The sequence below is a fragment of the Stegodyphus dumicola genome, chromosome 8 (genome assembly GCF_044657685.1).
Source record: "Stegodyphus dumicola isolate Sdum_Otavi_A_Nest chromosome 8, ASM4465768v1".
NCBI lineage: Eukaryota > Metazoa > Arthropoda > Arachnida > Araneae > Eresidae > Stegodyphus > Stegodyphus dumicola.
In genome coordinates this window covers 7,894,184-7,911,535 of record NC_140775.1, presented here as the reverse complement: position 1 = coordinate 7,911,535, position 17,352 = coordinate 7,894,184, and the positions used below count along the sequence as shown (strand labels likewise).

The 17,352-nt window shown below is 31.3% G+C and overlaps 1 protein-coding gene across 2 annotated transcripts in view; it reads left to right on the top strand.

Annotated features, from left to right (window-relative positions):
• The first annotated feature begins 1,781 nt into the window (after positions 1-1,781).
• The window catches only part of LOC118195595 (uncharacterized), a 168,735-nt gene continuing 153,164 nt past the window's right edge, over positions 1,782-17,352 (top strand). For both annotated transcript variants that reach the window (XM_085821551.1, XM_085821552.1), the window contains exon 1: positions 1,782-1,958. The gene's annotated coding sequence lies outside the window, so the exon portion shown is untranslated. The remainder of the gene's footprint in view (positions 1,959-17,352) is intronic.

Below are 17,352 nucleotides of genomic sequence, written 5' to 3'. Positions count from 1 at the left end.
TTAATTTTCAACTGTGAAAAAAGAAGATTTATACATAGTATAAAGGTATTCTTAAACAAAGCAACTATTCTTAGTGCAAAATTTCGTAATTGAGCGCATTTATGTTTTAACGAGCAGAAATTAAAGTTAAGGAAATGGTTATCTTCAGATCTTAAAATAAGATTTATATCATACTGTCAGTTAATTAGCTCCATTTATATATTTTCTGGTGTGTTATTCATGGATAACGCACAAAAACGAATATGAATGTTAATTTTTAATGGAAATAATATAAGCTCAACCTTTATATGCTCGAACTGAAATCTTAAAATCTTTGCAATATATTACATAATTGAAATGCCTTCGCGGTTCTGACAAATTGTCAGTGCATATTTAACTACTGACCTCCAACAGCCCCTTTGATCATTAAAAATTTTCACTGACCCCTTTTTTGTTTTATTATTAATAAATAATAGTAATAATAATAATATTATTAAAATACAAAAATAATTAATATGTAACATTAAAATTCTATTGAAAAGCATTTTTTGGCATACTTCTTCGTTTCTTTTATTCGCAGGGGCGGGGAACTGTTAAAATAATAATAATAATAAAAAAAAAAACAGATACTCTGAATCATAGGTTTTTTTTTTAAGTTTTTAGAATTCGTATAATATTTATATAAAATTAACGAATGAAAAGTACTATGATGTTCGTAGTTTTTATAATTACATTTCGTTTCGTATAATTTTTGTAAAAATAACGTGCGTAAAATACGATAAAGCGTCAATAATATCTTCAGCTTTTTTTATACGTATAGCTTTCGTAAAAACATATGCAAAAAATACCATACATTTATTTCGTCAGTAAAGTTGTCCATATACTTTTGGAGGCATGTTGCATGGGCAGAGACTCAAGCCTGACCCGTTTGTTTATTCCTATTTTAGGCAGCTAGTTATCGTGTCTTTTGCCTTGATTAAATAAACAAACAAAAAAAAAAAAAAAAAAAAACTGAAAGCTTTCAGATTTTACATTACGCTTAAAGGAATATTTTTTCCATTTACACGTTTCGAGAGCATTTGAGCTAACGCCCCTTCGAGATGAAATATTTTATTTCGTACAGTATGTTGCCACAGCTCGCTTTGAAATCGATGAGTTTCTTAGTAAAAAAATTCGATAAAGTTTAAAAAAATATGTAGATAATAAAACAAATTCAAGATTTGGTCTTCCAGATGCCCATATTCGGGTTGAGGACTACGTTATTCAAAAGTTCATGGCTCTAGGTATCGTTGTTTCTTCACAATGCGAGAAACGTACATACATTCATGCAGCTTCTTTATTGTTTAATTTCATTAAATATAAGGCAGGGCATTAATATTTGGTGACTACAATTTGAAGAGTGATACAGCTGTTTATAGTCATTCTGCGCAAAATGCCATTTTAAGACTAATAGCCGTTCTGGGTCAATAACTGTATAGTAAAAACTATATACGGGGGGGGGGGAGGAGGATAGATAAGAATACCTCTTAATTAAAAATATGTATGTCGTCATGTATTTACTGCAGAAATAAGTTTATATTTTAAAGATAAAATTGTATTTTTTTATTCTTCAGGAAAGCAGGCCATTTAATACTGTGCAGAATTCGTGTTTCAAACGTTGATTGCCGGGCCACTTAATGAATTTGGCGAGCTATTGGCGATATTTATCCGCCCAGATACCTTTTTAATGTGAAATTCTAATTTTCGGCAACCCTACTTCGTTGTTAGATGGAGTTTTAGTACACTCACCTGGTTTAGGTTGAGCGGGCATGGAGAGGAGTTGAGATGTGCATTAGTTTGGCAAACTCAAGGGCATCTTCTCTACTTTTCATTTCCTACTGTTTTTGTTGATGTACCAAAGAAAGAAATCGTCTGAAACGGACGTGTGAAATTATTTATTCGAACTTTGGATATTAACAATATCGTACTGACGTCAATACGTAAGTCAATTTCATTTAAACTTTTCATTTTGACATGTGAATTTACAAAATAATTTAAGCATTTATCACGTGCGATTTCCTTAAAAAATTTAAATTTATTGGTTTTGAATTATATCATTCGAAAATTGTGTGTAAAAATTTGAAAAAGTTTTTGGAACTAAATGAAATTAATTGATTTGTTACTAATTAAGTTTTCCGGATTTTAAATCAGCGTTATTCAACGAGATCCTCAGAATTCTTCTGTATTTTCCGATAAGGATTCCGTGTTTTCGAAAAATGAATATTTATTTTAAGAGTTCAAGTGTTAAGTTGTTTTACAAGTTAATTACAGCATTTAGTATAAATATGTGGAATTAATTATTTAAGTTGCTCTCAAATCCCAAAAGACCGGTAGACTGCAGAAATTGCGAGAAAATCCTAACAATCAAAAACAGTTGATAAATGTCTGAAATACCAAGTTAAATAATTAATTTTATGCATTTTTGTAACAAATAATAGTTTTCGAGAATTTAAAAACACCAGTTAAAAATGCTAATTTAGAATAACAGTTTTAACTCAGTTTATTAAAATAAAATTCATTAAATTAATTTTTAAGTATTTTGATAAAATATTTGCTTATTTAATTTCTGTCAGTTTAAAAAAAGATAAAGGAAAAAATAAAAGGAGGGAAAAAAAAAAAGAAACGAGCGCTTAACGGGAATTTAGTATTAGGAGATAAATCAGTTAGCTCTACGTAAATGAAATAACAATTTTTCTTTCTGTAAGGGAGTATTAATTCAATACTTATGATAGTGATAATCAGTTTAATGTGCTATATAAAATAGTATATTAAGTCTTTTTTTATTATACTTCTATTTCCTTAATTTATGATAAGGAAGGAAAAAAACTTGCATTTCACGCGAATTTAATATTAAGCGATAATTCAGTTAGCGCTACTGAATGCAATGATAATCTTTCTTGCCGTATAAAAGAGTATTAATCAGTTAACTCGATATTCATGAGAGTGATAATAAGTTTACTATATCAATAAAATAATTTAAGGAATATTTTGATAATATTTCTGTTTCCTTAATATATGTTAGCATCCCCCCCCCAAAAAAAAGGCGCTTTAACGCGAATTCAGTATTATGGTATTTAGAATTCAGTATTGTATTAATTCAGTTAGCGCTACTGAGACAAATGATTATCTTTCTTGGCGTAAGAAAATGATAACCGGTTAGTTCGATTCTTACGAGAGTGTTAATCAGTTTATTGTATTAAATAAAAAATAACAAAGTATTTAATAAAGTATATTATTTGATAATTTAATATTATTAATAAATAGTATTTTAATAATACTTTTATTTGTTTTATACATGCTGACACAAAATTTCGCACCCAACAGGAATTTAGTTTTGGGGGATAATTCAGTTAACGCTGAATGAAATGATAATTTTTATTGCCTTACGATATTTTATTTTGCATTATATAATATTATATGTATTATAAAAACATTATTAAAACAATAAAAAGAGACCGCTTGCCTTGCAGAAACAATGTATTATTGTCTGTAATCTGTACTCAATCTATACAATTATCTGTACTCACGATAGAATTCGAGATTTTCAGTAAAATATTAAAAATGATTCCTATTCAACGACAGTTTATATGGAAGCGGTTTTTTTAGAATGAAGTATTTAAACATCACATCTCATTTTAATAAATGATAAAATTTCCTCTTTTGCAGTAATTTCAATAATTAGAAGGTCAAACGCAAAGTTCCTTCGCATTGATGATAATAATTATAATAATGTTCTCATTTATAGATTCTGTGATCAGTTTCACATAGTTTCGGGATTTAGACCTAAAAGCAAGGGCAGAACATTCAGATTCTCCGACCGTAAGAATCTTGAGGATAAACTGAGAAAAATTCAAATGTTCCCGCTTTTTTCTTCCTTCGAATTCTAACCTGAAAAAAAATTACGTTTTAGTCTAAACTTTAGAAATTTTTATTTATTTATTTATTTATTTTATGTTTAGTAGAAGAGTTGCTTAAATAATAATAATTCATCAGTTGTTGCGATTCCAATGGCTTCGCGGCGATCTTGATTGTTATAATTTTTTGGCGGGAAATAAATGTTTATATTTAATGTTTATTTATTTTTAACTTTCGATACAATCTTCTTCCCGGTTAATGATGTACTATGCGATTTACCGGTTATAGTTAATTGCTTCTATGTAATCTTTCAGAAGCATGGTGGCATGGTGATGATTATATTTTGGCCATGTGTTTCTGTAAGCGTTCGTGATTTGTTCGAGCAATATGATCGTTGAACACTGGTAGTTCGACGCAGGTTAAAATCCTGGCAAACGGGATGGCTGCATGAGAATTTTCATGTTTTTCACCACATGCAACAGTTTTATACATACAGGAATACGAACCAATTTTCCTTAAGAAGTCCTCCCCGAAGTAATTCATCGCCATAGGTAAATAGGCCTGGAACTGCTTTGCCTTAATTTATCGTTCTAACCTAATATAACCTGTGCAGACAGTCTATTCCGATGTATAACTACCGGTGTTCAGCAACTTTTATCGCTTGGTGGCTGGTGGGCACTCACTGTCCTGTAAATTAACGATTCAGTTTTTTTAAAAAATAAAATTTGAAAGATTTCAGATTTTATATTACGCCCAAAGGGCGTTTTTTTCATTTACATACACGTACACGTTTCGAGAGCATTTGGGATACTGTCCCTTTGGACTAAAAATACTTAAAAACAGCATATCTTAAGAATTTCCGATACGCAGTCTCGCGTACTGGAGATAAAAATGTTTTTTCCTGTGCAATGTTGTCACTGCTCGCTTTGAAATAGTGGAGTTTGTTAGAGAAAAGGTCGTTAAAGTTTTACAAAATATGAAATGAAGAACAAATTCCGAATTTAGGCTTCCCGGTGTCCATATTCGGTGGAGGACTACGATATTCAAAATTTGATAACTGTATGTACCCTTGTTTTTTCACAATGCGAAAAACATGGATACATTCATGCAGATTCTTCATTATTTAATTTCTTTAGGTATAATACAGAGCGATAATATTTGGTGGCAGCAATTCGATTTTTTTTCTAAATTGAAGTATATAAAGACCGAAGCTAGGTTTCATAATTATTACAAAATTGATTTCTTTAAGTTAAAAAATGGCAAAATATGAATATTTGCGTCATTTAAAACATTTTTGTAACTTGAAGTATATGTATACGGTATTCGAAACGTGCATGGTGGCCGTAATAGAAAATCTGAAAACTTTCAAATTATTTTGTTTAGAATTTTTTTCTTTCTGTATATCACCGGCAGTTAAAAGTTAGTCCTATAACGCAGTTTTAATTCTGGGCCTCTTCCAGTGTTATAATGGGAAAACGCCGTATAGGGAAATCAACTTTCACTTCCACTTAATGCCTTAAGTTAGGAAAATAATTAACTTTACATTCTCTTAAAACGAACAACTTCAAAAAGCTCAACTTCCTCTGCTAGCTAATATTCATTGATAATTTTATCTAAAATGGCACAAAAATGCATCAGAGATGAATGTTGCCATTCAAATCTACCGAATAATATCAAAATAAACCTAAACACTAGAAGAGTTGGAGGAAAAATTGTTATGTTTCCTCGCTTAAGGGATTCTTTGTTTAATAATCCTTTCACATGTGACAAGATAATCGTCAAAATTATCAATCAAACATTTTTCTTTTCAAAGATGTTGCTAATGCGTTTAGTCAACAATGGCTGAACTTTCTTTTCCCTTCCTATTTCAGTAACTTTATAGTTAACTTCCTTTTAGCTTTTACATTCCCCGTTCGGGTTTAGAGCATCTGTTCAAATAGTCGTCTGCAACAGGGAAAAAAATGCCTACAAAAACTTTTCGTCAAAGCACTTTTTAATATTTCCTTGTTCCTATAAAACTGCGTTTTGAAACGTTTTGTAGATGTGGTAAAAAGGTTGTAGAATATTTACTTTTCACAATAGATGTATAAATGCAATGATCTTAAAGACAGTAATTTTAAGTGTTTTGATGTATTCTTCAAAAGATTACTTCCTCGATTTGCTGTTTCTACAAAGGACAATGATAGTAATAAATCTGAAATCGCAGATTCCATTTCAGCAAAACGCGTTAGTTAATACTATTTCCCACAAAGAGGTTTTTAATTTTTTTTTTTAATTTTGTAAATGGCAACAGCCACAAAAGAATGTTTCAGTCGGAAATTATTCCGTATCATCATCCGAAATGGATTTCTTCTCTTTATATTTTATATAAAGGTACTTTGAAGAACATAACAAAAGGTGGAACTTAATGGTTCATACAAAACAAAACATGGAACTTACTGTTATTAGTTTCATAACAAAACATGGAACTTAGGTTTATTAATAACGTTGAAACAGATGCATGGAATCATTCGTTTAGATGGTAAAAAATTTATTATTAATTTTCTTGCGTCTGAACTTTATCAAAATATTAAGAAGTACAGTTGTATGTTGTTGCCACCGAGAAAAAATGGCAATGTTAGGAAACAGAACAACGGACCATTTTGCAGACCCTTATAAAATATTAAAATATTAGGTGATAAACAATGCCCTTCAGAACGAAAATTTTGTTAAATATACTATGTCATTCCATACCACAATTCATCTATTCCCGGCATTGCAATTTAAGCTTTTGCTTAAAATCTAACGTGACTAAGCTAATTTATTTTACACAGATATCCGCCTGTTTTCTGTATTTCTGTTCGAAGGCATTTAATCTGTGGTACTGATATTTACAAATAGCAATAAAACTAAGAACATATATTTTATTAATAGCCTTGTTGCCACCAAGACATAATAAAATACTGTTGCGAAGCGTATTATCTTGCGCTGGAGCATTGGCAAACAATTTTTCACTAGATTACTTTATTTATGGATACACTATTACAATTCGAAAAATATACTGAATATGTTGCGTTGTGGCAATGATTCCTTGATTCCCAGTGCTACTGATATTCTTTCATAGAGGTTTTCGATGTTTGCGATTTTAGTACTTTAAAAGAAGAAAGTACCTTCAATAAGCTAAGCTAGTTAAAGGAAACACTTTTTAAAACTTTCTAAATTTCTGTAAATATGTAATATAGGCATTTATTTGGTACATGTACAAAGGCCCGCTAGCGTTCAAGCGGTAAAATTGCTGAACACTGGTAGTTCTGACTTAAGCTCGATTCCAGGCGAACGGGCTGCCTGCATGGGCGTTTTCGTGGTTTTTCCCATGTGTATCGTGTATGAGAGCTAGTTTCCCTTAAAAAGTCCTTTACGAAGACATCCCTTCCCTTAGGCAGATAGCTCTAGTGTGCTATGCTTTGCCATAATCAACTAAATCAAACCAAATCTTCCGGTAAAAAATTGTTTGGCGAATGTTGTCTTGTGATGCAAAAGATCCTTATTCTTATATCAAGAGTTTGTATATTATTTGCCTAGTGGGCTGGGAAGAGGTTTTTGAGTTTAAGAAATTATATAATTTATCATAACATAAATATTAAATGCGTAAATTATCATACTTTATAAGAACGCAAATCAAAATTATTATTTTTTTAAATTCTCAAAATTTCTAGCAGTTTTTCTCCAGAATATGAAGAACAATATTTCTCGATATTTTCTTATAAATCTCGAAATTTCACGTAATGGAATTTAACCCCCCCTTCCGGAAAAAAAACCCCGCTACCTGAGCAGCCTTCCGTTTTACTCAGTTTTCAAACATCAGTGGTGGCATCAGTTCACATTTTCTCAAATAATCTGCGTTCTGTGTTTATTGACATATGACGCAATAATCTTTGACATGGCAGGTATAACGGTGTTACAAGAAGGTCAAGTTCACATTAATTTTCCTACTGCGAAAAAAAAAAAAAAAAAAAAAAAAACTGCATAAAAAATGAGGTCTGTGACCTTGAACGAAAAAAAAGTAAGGAAACTTCTCTTAACCATATTTTACTTTGTTTTTTATATTCGAATTGGTCGTTCCCGAGAAATAAATGGCGCGAAATTCTTTGGAACGACACTTCCTTTCGCTGCAGGTGTTCCATTTATGTTGCTAAACTTAATTAAATGACCTAATTTGTTGTAGTTCTTCAACTTGACATTGCGCAGATTCGCTTCAGTTGTTTCTTTTGCTTGGGTTACTTCTGCGAACCAACAAGCGATAATGAGACTATGTTTAATTGAATTGAACGGAAAGTTCTTTAACAGTGGAAGTAAGTCTGAAAGAATGCTTCTAAAAAACTTGTTGTTCCTAATCTACTATGAAAAATAAACAGAAACTAAACAATGAAAATCTATAAATGGAAAGGAAAGTGTTGAAAACTGAAGCTCCATTTTAGACTTTGATTTTATATATTTGCTGAAGCGTGTGTACTCCCAGTATATACAAGGAGTCAACGTTCTTTTACGAATAATATTAAAAAAAAATTTTTTTTGAAGTTTCTTTTTTAAACAAACTTTTATTTAAATCATATAAAATAATTGATGAACTAAAAAAGAATTATCATATAATTTCGCGGGAAAAAGAGGTTAAATAATTCTCTTTACAAAATTCGTCTACAATTTTATATTAGGAATAATAAAAGTGTGGGGAGACCTTGATAAATTTATAAAGTTTGACAATCCATTAACAGTTCATTTCGTTATTCCTTTTTTTACTTCCTTGTACGAAGTAAAAAGGAAGTATTGTAATCGCGAAAAGTTTCAGGCAGCATATTTCAACGAAAATATCCATTTTGACCGCTATCGAATGCAATTTAACGATGTTTTTGCGTCATATCTGTACGTAAGGGCAGAATAAAATACTCTTTTCCTTCAAAAAAATTATAAAACTGCTTTAAAATTAATTCTGAAGAGAATTTTTCGTGGCGTCTGTACGAACGTATGTACGTACGTACGTACGTATCTTGCACAACTCAAAAACGAGTAGCCTCAGAACGTTGAAATTTTGTATATAGGACTAGTAGATCATGTAGATGCGCATCTCGTATTTTGGTTGCAATCGGCTGCGCCAAACGTATATAAGTATATTTATATATATATCCACTTTGTTACCCGGCTCAGTGATCTCAGTTTCTTTACTCTTATATGTTTGTAAATTGTACATTTTTTGCTTTAAAAATGATTGAATTATGTTATTTTTATCTTCCGGTTAAGGATTTTATGCCTTTAGTAAATCTGTGTGCAATGTTTTTAGAATTATCAGCAATTTTAAAGATGTTTAATTGCCGCTAAGCCTGTTTTTAATGGCGGCCATTGATGTTTACATTTGAAACAGGAGACTAGTGGATTTGTTGCCAATCTAGAGAAACTTAGCTTCGCAACAACAAAGATAACGCATTCATTTATTATTGCCAATTAAATCATGCTTAATTCTTTCTGGAATTTTTTCGAGGAAATAAGCGTTTGAAATTTACTTCGTAATTTTTAATATAGATATTATGAGTTTTTATGTATTTTTGCCTTCTCGCGAAGTGAGAACTGAATTAATTAAATGAGAAATACTCAATCGTCTGTGAAAAACTGTTTCTGTTTTGTTTTGTTTGCTTAATTTCTTTTATACATAGTTCTAGCTTTATTATAGTATTTGAATAGAACATGTGGCAACGATTAGATAATTCTTTAAATGATATACATTTTGTGCATTCTGAGTTATAATATGAACGAAATATAATACTGTTAAGTAAACCTAGCGCCAGAGTGTCGCTATGGTAAACAAAGTGAATTTTAAAGAATGCATTTATTATATTGTGGTTTATGCGCTGTCGGCGAAATAGGTTTAATTGATCTAATAAGTTTAAATAAAATGCAAGAAAAATTGCGTATAATTTAATATTCCGTACAAGGAAGTCATGTGGTGTACACATCAGATTTTTTTTAAATTGTAGATGAGTTCTATAGCATTATTTAAGCTCTCCTTTCCATTAAGCTATATGATAACTTAATTTTTCCTTTTAGTTTATTAATAAATTTATGAGTTTTAAATAAAAAAAAAATTTAAATTATAAAAACTTATTTTTTAAAAAGTTTTAATCGTTTTAATTATTAATGACATGCTTGCAATCAAATTATTCAGTTCAAAAATAATTTTTTAAAAATCATGCCGGTCGAATTCGACCAGTAAATTTTAATTTCAATTCAAAAATCATTTTTCTCTACTATGAATCACTGATTTGCTTTCAATAATTCTGTTACTCCAAATGAGCGAAACAAAAACCAGACATTTTGTGAAAAAATCAAAATTACGTAAAAATTTCATATAAATTTTATTTAAAAGATTTTGTTTTAACTCTATCCGATGGTGTAAAGATTAAAATTCTGAAATTTTTTGTTTGTTCGTTAAGTAAGATACGCGCGCAAAATTGTTTCAACATTAAATTATAAAAATTCTAAATTGAATTTTGAAAAAATTCGCATCAACACAGCCTATTATCTTCCACAAAAACTGTGTATACGAATTTTGAATTCGATAGCTTATCAGGAACTAGCTTAAAAATAGGAGACAAATTTTTTACCGCAGTGACAAGCACTAAAAATGAGCTAAATAAAAGTTACAAAAAACCTTGGAATCTGACATTATATAAAGATTGTTCACTCCATTTTCACTTCCTGGTTCGAAGTATTAAAAATATAGCAATCATAAAAAAACTTGCACCCGGAGCGAACTAGCAGCGTTCAGCGATCTTAGCCGTTCGGTCACAAGTGAAGCCGAAATTATCAGAAAAACATTGTTAAGAGAATAATCCAAAGTCGACTTGACCGAAGTTTTGGTTAAAAAAATATAAGCGGTTATAACGATCGATGTACCCTGATTTAGAATATTACACGAAGATTTTTTTTTAAATTGTAAGTGAAATAACGTGATTTTAAAATGAATCACTTAACTGTAAGATAAATCAAACCACGTGAAAGAAATGGCCAACCGTGGTCAAGTCGGCAAAACTGCTGAACACTGGGAGTTTCTATAGCTGCTCAGATCGATACAGTGATTAGTGATGAGCTCGGTTTCGAATTCCGGAGAAGGAAGGCATGAATGTTTGTGTGCGTACAGTATCTGTGAGGCATGAGAGCACTTAAAATACTAGCAAGACGAAAGTCCCTTTGGGTGATAGCAATTGAGAAAGTGTGAAAGATCCTCGGATCCGTCCTTCGGCGTTCTTTCCATCTGGGGCAGAGGTTCCGAAAAGTGCTATAGGAATACACCGGTATGTCAAAAGGTAAAATTGTGGTGTCCTGCTCACTATTTCCTGCTTTGTAGTACCTACAAAAGAATCCATATTATTATGAAAATATGGGTAACGAAATTAAAATATAAACAGAACATGATTTTAAAAAAGTAACTGTGTTATAATCTATAGATTGAACAAATCTTGTATTTGCCTTCTCCCTCAGATGCACCAGAGAATGATCATTTCAATAAATGATGGCGAAGACTAATTTTTTAAACAATTTATATTATTTTATAAAAAAATTATTTTAATATATATATGTTTCCGAGGTTTCCGGCCCCCTTCGATAATAGGAGACGAGTTGCAGATAACGAAAATCACTTCGCATTGGCTAAACGCCCACAGCACTTCGCTCCCCCCTACGTACGTCATCCAAAATAAGACGCTAGAAGTTAGCAGCCATTTTTCAACAAGTTTTTCAGAGGGACAGCTTTGCATCGCCAAAGGTCAGTTTTTTGTTTCTTTTGTTAAAACTTTTTCTTGGTCTTAGCAAGACCCACTGAGTTTGTTCTTTTCTTAATTATTTTTTATTTTATATTAATTACAGGTTTTCTTACAGTTTTCTAAATTCTATTATTTTAAAGATAAAATTGTTAATCTTTTAGCTTGCAGGCCCAGCCCGTATGTTTTTGTATTTTTAGGACTAATAGCTCATCGCTATTTATTTTCGTTTTGATTTTAATTTTAGACTAGATTTAGGAATTTTTGATTTTGATTAACATATTTTAACACCTTAATGTGTCATTCTGAGCGGACGCGTCGGGAAATTGGAACAGAGAATTGAGACTATTAAAATTTCCAAGACACTTTGTCAAAAAAAAATTTTTTTTTTTTCTTTTTTTTTTTTTTAAGCGAAAAAGTTTCAATTGTCTGTTTCGGCGAAACGCGTAATGGGGTTAGCTTGATTCGACGTTCAAATAAATGAAATTTCCCTTGAAAAGCCTGTTTGGAAGTCGAATTGGGCTAATTTACCATTTTCCGCTTACTTTTTAACTTTTTCTGTTTTTTAATTTTATGTTTTACATGTCTAATGATTTGCTTTTCATGTGTATTAATTTTTGAAAACGTTTTAAACCTTTTGGAGCAGCAGCTCTTGGTAACTTTTAGGCGAGCTTTCTACAATTTTTATATTTTACTTATTTTGCAGCATATTGCGCAAGATGTTTTCTAGACCAAAATTGGTTTTTTAAAAAATTGTTATTACTGCTTTGCTTGATAAATTATATATATATATATAATATTTCATACATATATATTAAAATCAAATTCCTAGCATAGACTCTGCCTTAGCTTTTTAGGGCCAGGTTCTGAAACTTAAAAAAATATTCGCGCGATGTTTTCCTTCCTTATTGTTCTCAGAGAACAAGCTCCGCTAAATTTTACAATGGATTCGCCCACACAGCGATTGTTTTCAATTTGCTAAGAAATACAAACCATTGCAAATTATTTGCGAAGGTCACGCCGAACCTTTAAATTTTGAATATTGAACTTTATGGCAGTCTAATACAAGACCGACCCATCACAGCGAAGCGAAGACGAACAGACTTTCACTCTAAAATTTCTCCGGATTGGCTGCGTATTCATTTTCTCTTATTACTTATGGATAGTTTCAGGCCTAAGGAGTAGCGGAAACAACAATAAAAACGGGTAAGATTTAAGTTACAGGAAAGTATAAATGAAAATATTCTATTAGATAGTTGAACGTAATATCACTAAATATTTTTAATGGAATGTTGGTTTCTTTTTTAAAGAAATAATATTGTCGAAGTTATCTGTAGTTTACCCATGACTACTTTTCACGTGCTATCTTCTTACTGTAACCATGTCTTTCGAAAATTACATTAATAGCATAATTTTCTTCTTTCGAATTTCAGATGATAAAATTGGTTAGAAAAAGGGAAGAGGGGGAAATACTGTATATATTTGAGATATTCGTATGATTTTTTTTTAAATGCAAAAATAAATCACTGTGTCATTTGGTATAACGAAACTGTTGTTCTACCCAAGTATATAGCGATCTGTTTTCTCTTAAAAAATAGTATGAAATTGAACAAAATAGACATTGCTCACATTAAATACTATACATAGTTACAATATATAAAGTAGATACACATATTATAGTTACAATATATAAAGTAGGTACACATATTATAGTTACAATATATAAAGTAGGTACATATATTATAGTTACAATATATAAAGTAGGTATTGTTTTCATGAAGCTTTATGTATCGTCAGGGTTACTGTCATTTAGTTGGATTTCACGCCAATGTTTACGTTTAGTCCTAAATGGCGCCCCGTTAACAAGAAAGTACCAAATATTTACATGTATTAAGCGTTCATCAGTAAAAGATCGTAAATCTTTTAGAGTGTTATTTCACCTGTATTCGAATAACATTTTGTAATAAATAATATTTTGGTACTTTTCCATTTTGCCGGCGCAGGCGATAAAGTCGCCAAAAATGGTACAACCGATGCCAAACGGAATATCCTCTCTGGTAACATTTTACGCCTTAAACAAGTCGCATCCATTTCTTATCAGATTGTTTCTTTCAGTAAAGACATACAATTACATAGAAATTTTACCAGATAGTTCAATTTTACGCCCTGCAGCCATTCGCGGTCATAAGTCAATTAGGATCCACTCACACTGCTCACCCGAAGGCGAAAATATAGAAAAGGCAAACTCAAATGTTAAATTCATCCATTCTAATGAGAATGCACTAGCGAAGTAAAGGACTGCGGTTTTACATAATTTCTGAGTAAGCTATTCGTACGAATTGAAATAATTCTTGCATTTAAACTTGTATTCCATATTAAGATTTAACTTGAAGTTAATGTAGATAATTACTGAAATAATTAAACTTTTGTAGCTTAGTTTACGTAAGATGAGATCACTTGGGGACGCGTGATATGAACTTCCCATTAAATATACTGGCTCCGCTTCATTCACATAAAACACGATACTGAAAACTCCTTCTGGTAGGGAGTTGTAAGAGGGAAACAAGAATTAAAAAGAAATGGTTCCAAAATTTAAAATAACTATTAGAAAGTTAAAATAATTCCTAAAGCCCGCATTCCCAAAATATCGACACACGAAGATGAATTTTTGTCGAACTGTACTGCTTTCTACATTTATATACACGTGCATATGTTTAAATCTTTTATATATTTTTTAATATTTTGATATTTTTCTGCTTATATTATTTTATATTCAAAGAAGAAATACGTAACTTAAAACTAGAACTTAAAAAAAATTATATATGCTTTGAGATAAATTTTGATTTTATTCAAAATTAAAAAAAATTAATCTTATGAGTTGAGCACATTAATTATTATTAAGAACTCGACCCCTATATTAACTCATGTTTTCTTCACAACCTTAAATATAACACAGTTTGCTTGCCTTATTATTACTTTTGTTCTCTTGTTCTACTTTCATTCTAACGCAACTACATTTTACTAAGAATGTTTTTATCATTTCTAAAGACAGCTATCCAAGCTCCAGATAAGAAATAGAACTCGAAATATTTCTTCTTTCTTTTTATCTCGTTCAGATTAAGAAATACGATTCAGTGTCATGCAGTTGTCGACAAAGAATTAAACGCTGCTTAAAAAGTGTGACTAAGGTACACAAAGAGGTCTGTAGATAACACCGTTGACATTCTTTGCCGCATGATTTAATAACCCATGGGTCATTAAGCAACTGCAACTTAATAGAGTAATTGCCAGACAACATTTGTTGCATTATGTTACTAATTGCAGCTGTAATTCAGACTTATTCTTCCATTGTAAAACGTTATTTGCTGGAGTCAATAAAAGGGATGATTTGAAACAAGCTATTTTTTAATATCATTCTATAAGCAGGCTATTATATTTCCTTACTTGTTTTTTGTGTTGTGTATGTAATGGACTGGATGCATACAGATACGAAGACAGCTTGATGAAATTTATTGTTACCAAAATAAACACATTAGAGTTATCGAACTTTCCCCACAAGCACTCGTACAACTCTTTTCAGTATCACAGAAGCACAATCAGTAGTTATACTTCAAACTACTAAGAATGTTAAACACAACGCAATGCAAAGAGCATGTAAAAGGCGAATATTTCACGGATATCTTATAAGGTATTTCTCCCACTTCCCTAGCGTGCCTTCGTGGTGTAACGGTAGCACGCTGGGCCAGTATTCCAGAGATCCGTGGTTCGATTCCCGGTGAAGGCGGTTGCATATTTTTCATCTTTTCTGCTTCCAATTAACCTAATGACTTTACAATCTCAATACTCAGAATTCTTTGAACTAACAAGTGAGATCAGAAGCTGTCTTTTGTTTTATAGTTTTCACTCGGCTGCCCAGAAATCTCCAGTACATCCCATTTCTGAAAATTCCTGGAACCATTCTATTACAGTTACGTATAGAGTTCATGGCAAAATTAGACTTGAACATTACAACTCGATTTTTCAAGCCGAATTGGCTGCTATCATATTCGTTCTTAAATGGATTGACGAAAACCTGATCGTACAAGCATATATTAATATATATATACAGACTCATTACCTGTTAAACACTAGCAGATGCTGATAACACTAACATTTTGGTCCTATATTATAAATATCTCCTTGTAAAAGATGAAAAAATACGGAAGTGTAAATGAACTGGGTGAAAGCCCATACTGGTGTTATAGGCAATGAGAGGGACGACATGTTGTCCAAAGAGGTTGCTATGGCCGGGGATGCATTTGATATTCAAGCATCAAAAAGAATTGTTATTGGTAAAATCAAAAATTTCTATTATCATTGGTGAAAAGAGAAATGCAACATTTCGGGATAAAGGAAACATCCTTTGTTGAACTTTAAAGTTTCTAAAGTATGAGAATGATATGGGATTTAAATTACAATCAAATAACTACTGGACACGGGCCTTCCCGGCGTAACCTGAAAAGTTTTAATTTGCAAAATAATAGAAATGTAATTTTTATAGTGTGAAGGCAATGCGCGACATTTCGTCGAAGACTGAGTTTTATTGCGACATGTTAAGGAAAAACGTGGTAACATAAAGGAATTCTTCTGCCGCAATAAAGAGTTTAAATTTGAAAAGGATTTTAATAAAATTTATAAATGGCAGTAGAACAATACTGGGAATTTTGGTCTGATGTTTTTGACTGTATTTCTGTTTCAATCTGTGTTTTAATCTTCTGTTTTGATCTTTTAACTGCATGTTTGTTTGTCTGTGTTGAATGTGCTGCGTTAACCATGAGGCCGATTATTATCGACCAGGAGGGTTGCAGCACACTCGTATATTTATTACATTACATTATGCAAAGGATTCAATGACAGTACCAATTATCGTTATATAGGGACTATTCCAAAATGTCGCCAAGTTTGGCGACTTTTGACTATGTCTCGCGAAAACCATAGCCTGCTTGGCGATATCTCGCCAGTTTAGCGACACAGCCATTTACTCAATGTTTAATAGACTTGCCCCTGTATTCTTATGTTTCCAGCACAGCTTCTGCTCTTTCAAGCATTTCCATGTTACATTACACGAAAGATACTACAAAATCACGTATAATTTCACTAAAATTATTTTATTACATATATACAATATATAAATTACATATATACAAAATTCGTAACAGTTGCATTTAATTGCAGTCCTTGCAGAAAAGCATGCAGTTGAAGTCTTAGCTGAACTGGATGACAACGGGGTGGGAAATTTCATAAAAAATATGACACAACTTTTTATTCCAAGAAAAGAGTGAATTTAAATGATTCATCAAAAAATTCTGAAACCTTGAGATGAATATGAACAAGACATTGACGTGGTTCAAGTATTAAAGATTAAGCAAACTCGGTTAATGTGAATGTGGAAAATATTATAATTCGGATATTGTTATGGAATCGACCGCGGATAATAGTATAATTCGGATATTATTATCGAATTGACCGCGGATAATATAATTCGGATATTGTTGTTGAATTGACCGCGGATAATGTTATAATTCGGATATTGTTATCGAATTGATGAAGTCCCGGCGGTTTGAATAGGAAAACATGGATAATACATACATCGCTTATCGTGATCAACAAATTCAGTTAATAGGATGAAAGTATTATGGAATAGTTTTTTTTT